This window comes from Lissotriton helveticus, chromosome 2_1 (genome assembly GCF_964261635.1).
Source record: "Lissotriton helveticus chromosome 2_1, aLisHel1.1, whole genome shotgun sequence".
Classification (NCBI taxonomy): Eukaryota; Metazoa; Chordata; class Amphibia; order Caudata; family Salamandridae; genus Lissotriton; species Lissotriton helveticus.
This window is the reverse complement of record NC_136059.1, coordinates 1,042,198,394-1,042,211,838: the sequence shown is the minus strand read 5'-3', so window position 1 is coordinate 1,042,211,838 and position 13,445 is coordinate 1,042,198,394.

Genomic DNA, 13,445 nt, shown 5'->3' with positions numbered 1-13,445 from the left:
GTCTGCCACAGCACCCTTATACAACGCCTCAGCAACATCGGCATACAAGGCAAAGCCTTGGACTGGATCACCTCGTTCCTAGCTGGGAGAACTCAGAGAGTCCGACTTCCCCCATTCAACTCAGAGGCCACTGAAGTCATCTGTGGAGTCCCACAAGGATCCTCACTCAGTCCCACCCTCTTCAACGTCTACATGAGCCCACTCGCATCCATCGCGCGTCAACATAACCTTAACATCATCTCCTACGCTGACGACACCCAGCTGATCCTATCCCTCACGAAAGACCCCAACACCGCCAAAACCAATCTGCACGAAGGCATGAAAGAAGTAGCCGAATGGATGAAACACAGCCGCCTAAAACTCAACTCAGACAAAACGGAGGTGCTCATCCTAGGATCCTCCCCATCTGCCTGGGACGACTTCTGGTGGCCTTCCGCCCTGGGCGCAGCACCCACTCCCACAGACCACGCACGTAACCTTGGCTTTATCCTAGACTCCTCTCTCTCGATGTCCAGACAAGTCAACGCAGTCTCATCCTCCTGCTTCAACGTACTTCGCATTCTCAAAAAGATCTTCCGCTGGATCCCCCTTGAGACAAGAAAGACCGTCACCCACGCACTGGTCACAAGTCGACTGGATTATGGTAACACATTATACGCAGGAATCACAGCAAAATTACAGAAAAAACTCCAACGCATCCAAAACGCATCAGCGAGACTCATATTAGACGTCCCTCGCCAAGATCACATCACCGGACACCTAAAAGACCTCAACTGGCTTCCCGTCAACAAAAGAATTACGTTCGGTCTTCTCACCCACGCACACAAGGCCCTCTACAATCTAGAACCCGAATGCCTCAGCACTCGACTGTCCTTCTACAAACCCACCCGCCACCTAAGATCGTCCAATCAAGCCCTCGCCACAGTCCCGCGCATCCGAAAATCCACCATGGGTGGCAGATCCTTCTCCTTCCTGGCTGCCAAGACCTGGAACTCACTCCCCACTCACCTCCGCCTCACTCAAAACCACACCTCCTTCAGAAAAGAACTTAAAACCTGGCTATTCGACAAATAATGAACCCCTTCCCCAAGCGCCTTGAGACCCTCTGGGTGAGTAGTGCGCTATACAAATGCCCGAACTTGAACTTGAACTTTTGTACCTGTGTCACTGGGTCGCTTATGAAAAGTTCCACTGCTGTGTGTTTAACTAATCCTTGGCCATATGCAGTGCTGTACAGTGCATATGTGTTATAAGTATGTGCTGTATGTATGTGTGCCTGTGAATGGTAGACAGCAGCCATTGGTAGATTTTAAAAGGGGTGGGGCTATTACAGACTGTAGTATAATGTTCATGAGCCCGAACTGAAAGAGTAGGTGCATGGAGAGGGTTCTCACTACCACAAGAACATTTTTAAAAAAATGAATTGAAATGGTGGACTTATAAGCATAAATGTACTAAATAATTTTGAAAAAAGCCATCCAAATTAATTATTTCAACTCACAGGAAAACATTAAAAGCAAGACGAAAAATATGCAAGGCATACTAAATAATTTGTCTAACTATGTTTATATTATATGCATTTCATTCCATGGAGAAAGGAGAGACTCAGCACAGAGGGCCCAAACCAAATGAGTCCAGAGAGCCAACTGCTACTTCGCTAAAGCATTGACGGAAATAACCCCTTTGTTTTTTAACCCTTTTGATGCGCCCGTCGGCCAACGGCCGTCGCGAGCACTACCTCTGTAGTGCCGCGCATGTCAGTTGGCCGACGCAGCCCCGCCGACTCAATAAAACCGCCGCACCACGGCAGAATTGCCGCCGCGGTTAAGTGGTTAAAGGGATAGTATTTCCCCACCACCACGGGCCACTAAATAGGTAGCTCCTTGGAGCAATGTGCTTACTGCTGGAAGTGTGTGAGATCAGATGTTTCACCTCCTTGAGGGGCTGGCTCAGCCATCATCCTTCTACAAAACATATTCTGTGAAAAGGAAATTAGCCATACAAACTTGCAAAAATATTTTCAAAAGAAAAAATCTGATTATACTGAAATTGAAGATCATGGACGAAGGCATCCTGGTGAGTTTGATGTTTCCGTAGACACCATATGACTTAACAACAGCACAAGAAGTTGAATTTCCAAATACTTAATAGCAGCCACTAATCAAAATAAAATGCACACCACTGCTGTCCATGAGGCCAAATCATGGAGCCTCCTCCCAGCCCCGTACTGAGCAACATACCCTTTCATAAATAAGCAGTAAACATAGAGATGGGTGAACCAGCAAATTAACAGAGTGAGCCGAGCCAAGAGTTGGCGCTGACTCTAAGAGGCTGTGCACTAGCCAAACCTTGAAAATATTTGGAATGTAAATCATGCCAAAAACACCATGTTAGAATATATTACGGTGTCTTCAACATTTTAAAAGTGCATTTCTTTACTACTTAAAAGCATGTCACCAAATGTCATCAGATTTGGGCAGTATTTTTAAAAGTAAGCTTTTAACCAAGACCTGAAAAACAATCCTATGGTCTCTTAATGATAATGCTATAATCGAATTAGGAGGCATATCTGGGGTCATGTGTATCTAGAAACTTATTATAGATGGAGAAGCATGTAGGATATTAAACAGGAGAGAGGTTTTTGTACACCATACTTTTTGAACTTTTGACAGCAGTTCCATGTAAAGCGCTCTGATACCTTCAGGTCTAGAAAGTGCGATGTAATCCTCAAATAATAATAATAATAACAATATGTGGCAATGAACAAAAAGAAAGCTTGATGAAACAAAGCATTTGCCTAGGATCGCACAATTAGTTCACACGGGGAAACCTGGTTTGAACCAAGATTTTCAAGTTTCACGCCGTGAAATTCAGCTACTATATGGGTATCACATACTGACATCAAAGGATAATGCTTTGAGGCCAAAAGGAGAGCAGGTGAGAGACTTTTATTTTTTCACGAGTGCGAATTTGGACCTACATGCATTCATAACAAACACATACTATATTGCACATTTGTATTTCTTTTTGCTCATGGAAATTTGCCACGATTCACAGGGTGCTGAGTGGAGAGGCCGTGATTCGAACATGATACTTCCCGGTAACAGGGTCAGCAGCAATAGCAAGTAGGGTACATTGGGCTCCACTCTAAACGTCGGGTTTCTCTACTTAGGTGAACCAGACTCCTCATTTGAGCCTTGGTTTGTGTTTTCAATGGCAATAACAATTCCAAAAGGAACTTATGCAAATTACACACCTAACAGCCGCCCACCTCTAACTAAAATAGATTGTAGTGCCTGGTGCCCATGGATTTCACACATCGCCTTGCTTGCATGACTGCCTTACCCTGCATTTTATCAAGGGAACAGTTACAGTCACCTCTAACATTTTGATTCACCTACCTGGGCTTTAGGGCTTTTCGCCTGGCCTGTCTCCGCTCCTGAAAATGATGACAGAGTGCGAAAGAGGTTACTGTAATTCTTATGGTCATGGGCAGATGGTGTGTCCATCTATCTTCTTTCTCGTCCCAGCAGTGGAACTGCTTTTTTTTCTCCTACGATTCGAGTACAGACCTGAAAACACGCACATGTGTTTCTTTGCCAGACTCTGTCCAGTCTGGCTCTCCCTTTGAGATGCCCTACAATGGTTCAAACCCACTCAAACATTGTTTTACACTGGATCACTGAACTCCAATGGGGCCAGTTGAGATTGCAGAGAGGCCGGCCTGCATCTCCTGAGCCAATCTGAAGGCTGCTTCCTGTTATCAAACAGCATGGAAACAGTGCCGTATTGGCTGGAGCGGGCAAACGCAGCACCCCTTAAAGACCAAGGGGTTGCAGCTGCAACCCCACCCGGGTCCCTAATGTTGTACATATGAGATACCTCAATTGCGCATGTCGGATTGAACGCAGAAAGGACCGTGTCCAACTTTACATGTGCACTTTTCTACAATCAAAGCCTACTGTGTGGCTCCACCCATGCCTGCCCTGACCTGCGCTCTCACTCATTCCAATTGGCACCAAACAGCAAATGTAAAAATCGCTGCAAAACTAAACAAAATGATTTGCTACTGGAGTCAGGGGCGACGCTAAAGCGCCCTAACAGGGCAGCCACCCCTGATGTTACAATACATGGAAGATGTAGTGCTGTGCAGTTCATGTGTGTTAAGTGCAAGTGCTGGGTGTATGCGTGCCTGTAAATGGTATAATACATGGAAGTGTTTAGGTCCTGTTTTGGGACACCCAAGACTCTCTGGAGGAGCATGAGGTGGTAGAGGAATCCGCCCAGACATATTTCTTGATCGCTGCATTGCTGTGACTTGGGTAGGACACACTGGAGGAAGGGAGAACCATGCCCTTCAGTATACTTCATAGGGTGCACTTTGGTTCCGAGAGGGGTCACTGGAAAGGGGCCTGGGCACATGTCAGGAAGGAGATGGGAATCATAAGGGAATCATAAAGAGTAGGACTGATGCCCTGGGGCATTCTTTTGATTCACACATCACTGACACTGACATCCAGTCAGCCTCTAGTATGTTTTGGCATAAAATTCCACTCAACTCACAGAAGTTACAGAATGTAGGAACTCCGTTCATCCCTGAGCGCCAGCGAGATTTGACAACTGCCCGCAAGCTCTTGTGAGACTTGCCTGCTGCTAGCGATACTTTAGGCCACGCCTGCATTATCCGGTGCCTTTTTTTTTTAGAAGAGACCAAGTGCAAGGGAACGCCAGTGACCACAGCTGTATCCTTGAGCAGATTTTCTCCCCATGGTGCAGTTCATGCACAATTTTGAACACAAAAACGCACATCGCGTTGCCAAACATCAAAAGTGTAGCACGTTGAGCAGCTCTGCCCGCATGCGGAATTCCACAAGGTTGCTAAGTTTTTGGGGTACACCATGGAACTTTGCAAAGCAGAACTCCATGAGCTCCGTCCAGGCTTAGCCTCTAGTCACTCCCATGGTCTGTGTTGTTGGGCTTTCTGATTTGGAGTCACTCTTTCAGTTACAAACTGTTTTCTGGAGGAAAGGTAGGATAAAGAAGTGGGTACTTCAAAGGGAACCACAATTGTGACTTCATTTGGAATTGAGTGGTCCTCTTGAGACTCAGACTTCTTGTGGGGCTTAACCTGAATGTTGCCTATAGTGAATGGGGAATAACAACTAACTCTAGTGAGAGAGAAATGGGACTCAGGAACTTCCTTTTGAAACACCAGAGCCCTGCCCTTGGGTGACTGTGCATATTGTTTGTGAATGCTACATTTTATTTTGTGTTGGTATATCAATATTCCGTTTTTCATACATACACGTAAATGACTGGCAAATCATTAACTGCTTGAAATTTGATTGTTAAGCCAGGGGAGAATAGAGGCCACATTGCTGATCTGAGCTGTGAATGATCTCCCAAAAGGCCCAAATACTGCTTCCCTGAAAAGTAACCTGCCTTCTGATAGGAATCCCTGTCTTACCCTTTGAAGCTTGGCTTAAGCAATAAGGCTTTATTCATCAAAAAATGTGTGGCACATGTGCTACAACCAACCAAAACAGTGATCCATTTCTGAAATAAATAACTTCAAAAATGAATGCCACACTATTCACATATGTCTCTACATGAAATGTTATAAGAGTGCAAGTGCAAGTGCAAAAACAAAACAGGTGGCACAAGAAAATAAAGTGTTCCAGATGTAGGAAAATGGACCTGTGTATTGTTCTCTGCCTGTCATAATGTTGGCTCCAATCCAATTTGAGGACTGATTATTGTAACTTTTTCTAAGCAGGGCTTCCAAAAGCATTCAAGATACACTTCATAAAGAACAGAATGTTAGCATACACTTGGTTTGGGATTTGAAGAAAAGCAGTTGTGTGTCAGAAGCTAGAAGAATTCTGCAATCACAATTCTAAGTACGAAACAGTTCAAACTGTCATAAGGGGATAACTAACATTCAATATCCTTTCCACTGTAATTTTGCCAAATTTAGCTGACAATGTTACCTTTCAACCACCCGAGCAGGCTCTATGCTCATCCATTGTATGCATAATCCATGTTCCTAAAGTCCCATTCTCGTGGCCATGGGGTAGGATGTTCTGGGTGAAAAAGGTTATTTTTCTACGGCTTCAATTACAAGCAGGCCAGAATTTCAGGTGGAGAGTTTTGGTGGTTGAAATAGCTGTTACTGGCAGGTATCTCTAACTTTAATTATACCTTTTACGAGTTAGACCCTCAGAATGGGGATTCATTTACAGACATGGAATTATCTTGTAGATTTCAGCATTGTATTGTGTAGTACAAGTGGTTTTTATGCACCCATATACCACCTGATATGTTCAAAGTCTAACTGGATATGCTATGGGCATTGTGCCAAATCAGATACAATTTCATTTAGTGCAAATACAGCCTTACTCATGTAGTACCTTGCAGACATTTTCATATTCCTCACTGTATGATCCTGTGTGAGAATGCCACAATGAAGGACAGCCAACGAGTAGGCCAGGTATGGAGGCACCACCATGCCCTACACATTAGGGAAGACAGAAGATTTGAAACTGAATAAATAGTCTCAAAACTAGAATTTGTCTCACATACACTCAAACAAAGAAACTCCAGACAGACTGGTGCATACAGATATGTGTTAAAAAAGCAGGGAAGTCAGGATTTACTTCAAAATGACCATGGGTAGAATCCTCTGAAATGTTTCCATTTTGAATTAGACTTTTGAAATGCAGAGATCTAGATTCCTGAGGCTCAGAATTTTCTGAGCTACCTACTAGTGCTTCCCTGTAAAGAAAAGTATCTTGCAGACCCCTTCTCCCCACTCACTCACTCTGACAAGATTCTAAATCACTTCTCAAATGGCTTTCTACTTTTCCTTGCTGTTCTTTAGATTTCAGCCTACATGCCTCCAGAGTCCACAAAATAGTCTCAACTCAATTTGATATTCTGTCACACCAATATTATGACCTATTTTTCAGGAGCAGTCTTCTATAAATGATGGAAAATCTTGTGATCCATCACCCCTATTGAACGTCATATAAATATTTTACCCCTGTATTGTAATGAATGTCCAGACCTGGAAGGAGAAGCAATATTATACCCCATGTTGTTTCATGCTCTGAATGTCCATCTACCCTGAAAGCTCCATTTGCAGCAAGGCTGGAGATAGAATCGTATAATGGGCAAGATCTCTGTGGCTTTGCTGTATCTTCCCTAGAAAAGTGTGTTTCCAGTCAAAACTTTATTTTGTCATTATTTCCTTCAGCTGAAACTAAACATTTTGTAGGTCAGAATCTTAAGAAGGGCATTCTTTTTCATTTTATCCTCCAAGATCTGTTTCCTAACGTACCTTAGGCACCAATGGCATGCCTTGATGTCAAAAGTGGAAGACTTGAGATGGTCAAAGGATACATCAGATATATATTTAGCCAGCATATAAAGTCTGACCATAGGTTAGCAAAATCCTCTCCCTGCTGAATGACAAATGGTAATTTTTAGAAATCTGTGATCAAAGGTTAGTATGAAAATATTGCATCGTGTCTCTTTGCATGGGCAAATTCATCCTCGTATAATTCCCTTAAAGCATCATCCACCATTTCTTATGCTGATATGCAAGGTTGCATTACCATCCATCACTGAAGCCTTTCCTCTACGTTGGTCACCAAAGAATGCAGCTGCTTTGAATGAAGCATCTTTGTTTCTCCACCCTTATAGGCATCTTGACATAACATGAATTATGCCACCACATCGTCTGTGATATTGTTTCAATGCTTCTGAATTAGGCACTTTACCACTTGTTGAACTAGAAGCTTGGAATGTGCACATTTTTAGAAGTAATAAAAGAGCCATCTGCTGCTACCAGTTGCCAAAGAAAACATTTACTCATAAATAGGCAAATATTTATGTGGTTGCTCTATAAATATATATATTCACTGAAAAAAATAAGCTTACAGGGATGTTATGGTTAGGTTCACATTTTGCACACATTAAACCATAAAAATGAATCAGTGATAGAGTTATCAAAATAAACTATAACTCGTGCCCTACGATACATATAACTTGTGCCCTGCAACATTAACTATACCTCGCCTGTACCATGCAGTATGTTCAGGCAAATCATGTAATTTCACATGTCATAAATTTTGTCATTAACGCAGTGATTGTACATGCTCTAACTTCTGTAATACACAAGGGTATAGGTAGTAGATGGAGAAGGGGAGAGCTATACTTAATGTAGCATGGTGAATGAGGTGAGAAGACTGTGTACAGAGTTGTGCAAGTTATGAGAATTGAAGTTGGTTTATACGTTGAAAAATAAAGGGACAGATGTATCAAGATTCAATTTTGCGAGTCTTTAATTGCGATTTTTTGCAAATCGCAATTTCGGAATCGCAAAATGGATGTATGATGTAATCTGCGATAAATGTGCGATCCCTAAAAATCGCAGGTTTTTTTGCGATATATTTGCGATTTCTTAATTAGCAAATTTTGCAAAATAAGAAATCGCAAAAACGGGATCATGCAATGCAGGAACAGCCTGTTGACATCACAACCAGGAAGTTCCAGTGTTTGCTTGCACCTGCTTCCCAGAGACACACCCAGTGGCAGTTGGAAGAGTGTTCTGAGGCAGAGCAGACCTGTTTGGAGAGCAATGGAGTCACAGAAGGCACATGAGGAAATAGCATTGGGAAAGAGAAAAAGGAAGCAAAAGTTTTCTGAAAAGGAGCAAGAAATCCTCATAGAGGAAATGGTGTGTAACCATGAGGACCTTTTTGGAAAAAAACACTCAAAGTTCCTGACTCCAGGAAAAGGAAAATCTGGCTGGAGATCCAGGAAAAAGTTAATTCAGTAGGAGTCACCACTCGCTCCATTGATGAAATCAAAAAAAGGTGGTACGATATGAGACTCAGATCAAAAGAGAGACTTGCTGATAGAATTAAAGAGGCAAACAAAACAGGTGGTGGGACTTCTACTGTGGACCAACCAACACCCCATGAGGAACTGATATAATCCACCCTGCTACCAGAGAGTGTGAGTGGAGTGGCCACCATTGATAGCTCTGAACCTACAGCAACTACACAAGGTAAGATGAATGCAAATGTAATCAATGTATGTGTGTAAAGAATGTATGTGTGTCCTGTGCAGAAACTCATTATCAGATAAATAGAAGTTCACTTACACTGTAAAACCAGAAGTGAGCAATGCATCATGGGAGTTGTAGTCCAAGTAAGATTGTCATATTCATCATCACAGTAACACATGTTATTTGACGAAATAGTAATTTGGCATGCTGAAGTAGTGTAGTACAAGTTGTTTTCTGCAATGAAATCATTTTATTTTTAAGAAACACAAATTCATATTTCACACTCTACATCCACAGAACATACAAGAGACTCCAGGCCAGAAAATGAATTAGAAAGTACTCCTCCTCATGTGACGTCTGACACAGAAGAAGTTGTCACTGATGCCCCTGTACAAAACAGGAACACACACAGGAAGCGCAGACGTGTTGCACCTCAGGAACCAATGGGAGTGGACAAAAATTCAGATGTAGATGCAGTTCCCAATGAGACAGTCACAGTGTCCCCTCAGGACTCACACCAGCAACCACAAACTCCTAGGAGGGCACACTCATTCCATCTGGAGGCATGTGGGAGCAACGGAGGACCAAGTGAAGGAGGCACTGTTTTTGCTGGCCTTGAGCAGGACATGCTTCACGTACATCGCCTGCAACGCAAGGCACTAAGATCAATAAATAGGCAGCTACTGAAATCTAATAAAAATCAGGAAAGCATGGCTGCATCAATCGACAAACTCTGCCTGACCCTTTTACAAACTGAAAATGCACGTAACAGGGCTGCACAGGCTGCACAAGTCAGGATGCATACCTACACCAAAGGAATCAACAGGCTTTGTGCAGTCACAAGCAATTTCACGAGGCGCAGCATCAACATGCAGCGAGAATTAAGGGACTGCACACATGAAATGGCGAAGAGTGTGGACAAAATGACCTTGGTCTTGGAAAGTATGCAAACCACAAACTCAGGTGCAAGCGCTGTCCTATGCTCTGGAGAAAGTGAGGACAACTCCAGTAGGAGTAGTAGAAACCCTACTCCAAAAAACCAAATGGGCCAACGCAGTAGTGGAAGGCGTTCTACTCCCGGACCTGAGCAAGAAGCCATGCCTTCACAGGAGCAACATGCTTCCAGCCGCCAGCGCAAAAAATAACTTTGTGATTAGTAACTTATGCAGAAGAAATGCATTGTGAAAGGTTTATTTTCATTCCCCGTATGGATATTTTAATTTACATCTTTTGAAAGAAATGTTTAAAACATAAAGCAGAAGAGTTTGTATGTTGTGAATAAAAACAACATTTACAAACTTAAGTTAGTATTTAGTTTTGTCTTACCTAAAAATAATTTCGAGTAATCTCTGTCCTTCTTTGACGGCCAGCCATGGCTCCTACTCCTGCCACTGCCATTCTTGGTGGAGGGATATCATCATCATCAGATGAGTCAGAGTCACTCACTTCAATGTCTGTGCCTTTGCGAATTGCCATGTTATGCAGCATTGCACATGTTGTAACAATTTTGCAGCATGTTTCTGGATTGTATTGCAATGCACCTCCACTTTTGTGTATGCATCTGAAACGGCTTTTTAATATTCCAAAAGTACGTTCAATGACCCCACGTGTGGACTGGTGTGCCCTGTTGTACCGTCTTTCACTTGCATTTGCAGGATTTAAGTATGGTGTAAGGATGAAATCACGCACTGCATAGGCACTATCACCTGCAAGTAAGAGAGAAAATAGTAACTGTATGTTCCATTTCTTTTTGATGGATGGATGGATGGATGTTTGCATGAGTGTTACTCACCTAGCAGGTATCCATCTCCAAACTGACCAGCATTGAGACGTCTATGAATTGCGCTATGTCTGAAGATGAAAGAATCATGTGTACTGGAAACTTTGCTACAATGTCATTTATTATGTTTTTGGCATTGCATATGATCTGGATGTTGAGCGAGTGGTAGCTTTTTCTATTCCGGAAAACATATTCTATGGCTGCAGGTGGAGTGATAGCAATATGGGTTCCGTCAATGCATCCAATCACATGTGGAAATCGTGCTATTTGATAGAAATACAACTTTGTTTCCTGTATGGCTTGTTGTGTATTAGAGAAATATATATGATGTTGGAGTCTCCTTAGCATTGCATCCAGGAACACATGAAAAAAACGTGATAGGGCACTCTGTGACACTCCACCAACCTCTGCAATTACACTTTGAAATGAGCCAGAAGCCAAAAGTTGCAGTGAGCACAATACCTGCACATGTGTTGGTATTGATTGTGTTCTGCCTGTTGGATGTGCCAAAAAAGGTTCCAATTCATTAATCAGGTCCAAAATGGTGTGAGGATGTAGTCTGTATTTTTCATAGATCTCCTCCTGAGTCTGCTGGAACAGCGTGATGCGTATTCTGAAGATTCTCTCCTGTCTTTGTCTCCCATGGGCAAGAGCTTGAATGCGCAGCCTCCTGCCAATCAGGTACAATCCCGCCATTTTGAAATGTAGGAAAATGCATTCTGGGAGCCTTTTTATATATTTTTTTTTTACCACCTGCTTCTATTTGGTGTTAAATGTATTTTCTTATTTTGCGAATTCTGTGAAATTGCCATTTGCGATTTTTTCTTACATATTGAATGCGATTTCTTAACTTGCGATTTGTTATTTGCGATTTTCGCAAATTTAGGAACATGCAAAATTAGTAATCGCTATATATTCTGCCAAAAATACTTCTCGCACACTAAGAATTCGCAAAAAATGTGAATTCTTATTATGCGATGCGATTGCTTTGATACATGCCAGTTGCACTTTTTGTTGTCACAAACACTTAGAAATTTCGATTTGCAGCATTTGCGACATGCAAAACACTTGATACATCTGCCCCAAAGTTTCTTTATCTAAACTCACCAGAACAAAACAACAAAAATCCAACATACATGTAGTAAGAATATGTCTTAAGGTTTAAAGCAACTGGGTATTTGGAAACTATGGATGCATGATTTCTCACAAAGTACATGTTGTTTCATCAAAATTCACAAAGCCAAAAAGCCGCAGAGATGGGAAGCATTGAGAAACAAAGAGATGCATCAGTTCCTGAGACCATGGGGAGGAGATGCAACAGTTCTGCTGGACGCAGGAAAAGTGATGTGTTAAATCTGGTCTGTAGGGGAAAGTGATGCGTCGACTCCAAGATGGTTCTGGTCAGTGGGTGATGTGTCAGAAAAACCTGCCGCACAGGTACGATGCATTGAAATCCAGGATGTGTTGGCGATCGATGCCGAGGCGTCGAGGGGTGCTGTGTCCGTTTCTTCAGCCACGATCCCTCGATGTGTCGGTTCTTGCAGCGGTGATAGGTGCTGCGTCGGTTTCAGCAGAGGTGCAGCAATGTCTGGAGATTCTTCTCGCACAGCAGTGCTGTGTCGGAAAAATAGCCGCAAGAAGAGCGATGTGTTGATTTCTTCAGTTCTTTGGGTTTCTTTCAGCTTCCAAAAGCAGAAACAACCTTCAAAGGCCCAGAACTGGAACAGACACCTCCTGGAAGGTCAGAACTCTCAGTAGCAGAGTTCAGGGGAGCTCGGGGTGAAGTCTTAGTGTCCCAGAGACTTCAGAACAGGAGGCCAGCACACAAAAGCCCTTGGAGATCTTCTTCAAGCAGGTTCAAACAAAGTTTCAGTATTTGTCCTCTCCTTAGCTGAAACAGCAACTGCAGGCCAATCCCACACAGCACACAGCAAAGGGGCAGTACTCTTCCTCACAGATATTCTCCTTGTCAAAAGGTTCCTCTTGAGTCCAGAATAGATCTAAAGTTCTGGGGTTTTAGGTCTAATACTTATACCCTAAAATGTCTTTGTTCTCTTTGTGCAAGGGTCTCTGAGCCCAGTCCAAACCAGTTCTTTCCTCACCGGCAGTAGGACCACAGGGGGTAGAGACAGCATTGTGCAAAGGAGACAGGCCCTATTCAGGTGCAAGCAAAACTCCTCCCACTACTGAAAAATTCAGCCAATGTCTAGGAGCTCAACTCCGAGTCATCCAGAAAGGGCCAGGCACAATTCAACCCCCCGCAGTGGCTGTCTACAGTGAACGCACATCCCCAGCCCCTTTCACTCCAAAATCAGATAGTCATATATAAACAGGCAGAGGCACACAGAATGGTTAAACAAGAACATGCCTACTTTATAAAAGTGCCATTTTCAAACACACAATTGAATATTTACTAAAAGATGTGTTTTTAAATTCTGAGTTCAGAGAGCCTAAACTTTATTTCTCTATCTTGTCCCAATGGGAACTTATACTTGTAAGATGTTACAAAGCATTTCCCATTCTATCCTATGGGGCAAGATAGCCTTTTAATAGTGAAAATTAAAATTGGCAGTATTTCACTATCAGGACACA